Genomic DNA, 3,718 nt, shown 5'->3' with positions numbered 1-3,718 from the left:
TCCTCCACAGCGCGCCCGCTGACCCGGAGGCGTGAACGGGCGGGGCCTCCGGCGCGTGACGTCATCCGGCCCGCGCCCAGGCCTCGTGCCGCTCGCGCCCCGCCACGCGCCCCAGGCCCCGCCCCCCGCGCGAAGCTCGCGCCTTCTCGCTTCCTAGTCTGCGCCTGGGGGCGTGTCTTTGCCTCGAGCCCGCCCCGCCACAAGCCCCGCCCCTTGCTCGGAGCCCCCACCTTCCCTCTGAGCGCTCAGTATCCGGGGTCTTTGGCTCGACCCCCTCCTTCCCGCCGAGCCCCAGATCCGGCCCTCTCTGTTTCAGTTCAAGCTCCGCCCCTCGCCGCAAGCCCCGCCCCTTACCGGATTCCCCTCCTTCCCTTTAACCTCTCAGCTTGGGGGTTTCGAGGCTGGAAGTGATTTTCCTTTTTGTGCCCTTGGGTGGATTTGGTTGCCCCGCTGACCGTTTCTGGCTGGGTGAACGTGGCCCTACTGATACGGCCAAGTCCTGCTTGTCCCTTCAGCAGCCCCCTGGGTGCCAGTCTTTTCGAGGAGCTTTCTAAGGCTCCAGTACCTAAAATTCAGTGACTCTAAATTAGTGGTTCTCAACTGGAGTGTTTTGCCCCCAGAGGACAGTGGGCAGTGTCTGGGGACATCTGTGGTTGTCACGACTGGGGGTGCTCCTGGCATCAATTGGATGGGGACCAGGGATGTTGCTCAATGCCCCACAGTTCCCAGGAGGGCCCCCACGACAGAGAATGACCTGGCACCAACGTCAGCAGTGCCAAGGTGGAGAAACCCTATTCTAAGGGTAATTCATGTTGAGGGCTATTTCTTGACCCACTTACTATAGGCAGGGCCATCTTGGGGGGTGCAACAGTAAGCCGCATGGTACCAGTCCTCAAGAACTTAGATTCAGGGAAGCAGATCATAACCAAACTATTACAATTAAGGTAGTCTTTGGTTAAGAACAGATTTATTGAGATATGATTCACGTCCCATACAATTCGCCCAACTAAGATGTGCAATTCAATGGTTTTTAGTATATTCACAAAGTTGTGCAACCATCACGACTAATTCCAGAACACTTTCATCACCCAAGAATAAACCATGAACTCCTTAACAGTCACTTCCCCACCCCCACCCCAGCCCCTGGCCACCATTAGTTTGCTTTCTGTATCTATGGATTTGCCAGTTCTGGGCATTTCCTATAAATGGAATATTACTCAGCAATAAAAAGGCATAAACTCTTGATACATACCACAACTTGGATAAAGCTCTAGAGAATTATGCTGAGTGGGAAAAGTTCCATTTACATAAAGTTCTTGAAAGGTCAAAAATCATAGAAATGGAGAACATATTTGTGATTTCCAGGGGTTAAGGACATGGGGAGGGGGTAATGGGTAGTGGGAGTAGCTATAAAAGGGCAACATGAGAGATCCTGTGGTGATTGAAATGTTCCGTATCTTGACTGTATCAAAAGCAATAGTGCTATTGCATTATACTATAATTTTGCAAGATGTTACCATTGGGTAACATGGTGGAAAGGGGTACATGGGATCTCTCTGTGTGATTTTTTACAACCCCATGTGAATCTACAATTATTTCAATTTTTTAAATTAATTTTTTAAAGGCAAAAAAAAGAGTACATTTACCAACCGTGGTGGGGTGCTGTTCTTTTGCCACCCTTTTAAGCAGGCACAGGGCTAGTTAATTCTTGGATGGAAACCATGGCAAGCCCAGGGTGCCAAGGAAAGCCGTATGGGTGATTTAGTGGATGGCATTCTTCCATTTGTGTCTTAATGACCATGTGTGGCCACAAGGAACAATCTAGTGCGTCTGGCAAACGCAGCTCTCCTGCCATGCCCTGGCTGAAGTCCAGCATGGTAATTACACATGGCCTCCCTCCAATTCCCTGAAGCTCTAACTAGATAACCCAGGCTGCATGCCTTTTACAAAAGCAGGTCTGTTTTGATGTTTTCTCTGGATTGCATAATATCTTTTTTCCTGTTATTTGCTATAAGCATTGTGCTAAATGCTTCACATGCATAATCTTATCTAGTCCTCACAATAGCCCTCAGAAGTAGGTATAGTTGATTCTCGTTATTGGCAGCAGCTCTGTTCTGTAAAGTTGCTGCAAACACTGAAATAGCAAAATACTGACCCATTACTCCTAGGGGAAATACAGGGTTAGGTTCCTGCGAGCCTCTGGTCACAACATTTTCATCAACTGATCAATACATAACCTTGTGTTATGTGTGTTGTTTTGTTTAAAGGCTTCTTATTTAATATACATTGTAGATTCCTTAATATTGAACTCACATTCCAGAGCACTACAACTCACACCTCAATGAAGCTTATCTAACATGCTTATTTTCTCCATAAGGGCACAGCACAGCCTTCTTCTGCTAACAAACACTAGACAGCACTTCAGCACCATGTGTGGGGGCCATTGTAAATAGCCAAGTCACCAAAAAATGCACAAAAATGTTTAAAGCACGGCACTAAATAGACCCAAAAAAGGACAGTTGTTTACAGCCTAGGCTGGAATAAACATCATCTGGTTCAACCTCAGCTGACAGCACATGCACAACCAGCACTCAGATTTTTTCACTTCTCTGTGTTGTCTACAAATGACCCTGGAAGCACCATGAGTATTGATTTTGGGGGTTACAAATAAATTTCAGCCAGTGGGCAAATTTACAAATACCGTGAATAATGAGGATCAAATGTATTTGTATGAATCCCCTTTGCAAATCAGGAAAAGGAGATTCAAGGAGGTTTAGTAATTTCATTGCCTCAACAAACTTCACTGAGAACTAACTTCGTTTCAGGTATTCTTCTAGGGCAGGGTTTCTCAACGCCCGCACCGTTGATATTTCAGACCAGATAATTCTCTTGGGGAAGGGGCTGTCCTGTGCATTGTAGGGTGTTGAGCAGTATCTCTGGTCTTTACCCACTCGATGCCAGAATCACCTCCATCCCCCAAGTCATGATAACCAAAAATGTCCCCAGACATGACCAAATGTCCCATGGGGGGTAAAATCGCCCACAGGTGAGAACCACTGGTCTAGGGATTAAAGACAAAGCAATGACAAAATGAATTGATCTCAAGAAACTTACATTCTGGGGGAATGGGGATGGGGAGTTAGTGTTTAATGGGGACAGAGTTTCGATTTGGGAAGATGAGAAAGTTCTGGAGATGGATGGTGGGGATGGTTACACATTGTGAATGGAATTAATGCCACTGAACTTTACATTTAAAAATGATTAGAATGGCAAACTTTATGTTATGCGTATATATTAATATATATAACCACCATTAACGATAAACCAGACGAGAGCCAATCTTGGTTCACGCAGCGGCTCGGTGGCGGGCTGCAGCACCACGGACAGCTCCCAGCGCGCTCTCAGGGAGGAAGAGCTGCTGCTTTACAAATGTCCTTCGGTTCCAAATGCTTTTCTCCCCCTTCTTCATCCATCCAACTCCTACTCACTCCTCAGCGCCCAACCCACACGGTCACCACCCCTGCCCCACTCTGAGAAATCTCCCCATGTGCCCCCCCAAGCCACTCTGCTCCAAAGATGTCAGCGCAGACTCCCTTGCCCATATCTGCTTCTCCGAGTGGGAGTTCTACAAAAGCAAAGTCTTACTCACGTTTCGGACCCCAGTGCCCAGTACTAGAACGAACCTGGATTTCCCGCTCAGTGTCTCTTCCCAGAGCTC

This window comes from Balaenoptera acutorostrata, chromosome 2, assembly GCF_949987535.1.
Source record: "Balaenoptera acutorostrata chromosome 2, mBalAcu1.1, whole genome shotgun sequence".
Taxonomy (NCBI): domain Eukaryota; kingdom Metazoa; phylum Chordata; class Mammalia; order Artiodactyla; family Balaenopteridae; genus Balaenoptera; species Balaenoptera acutorostrata.
This window is presented reverse-complemented; position numbering follows the sequence as displayed.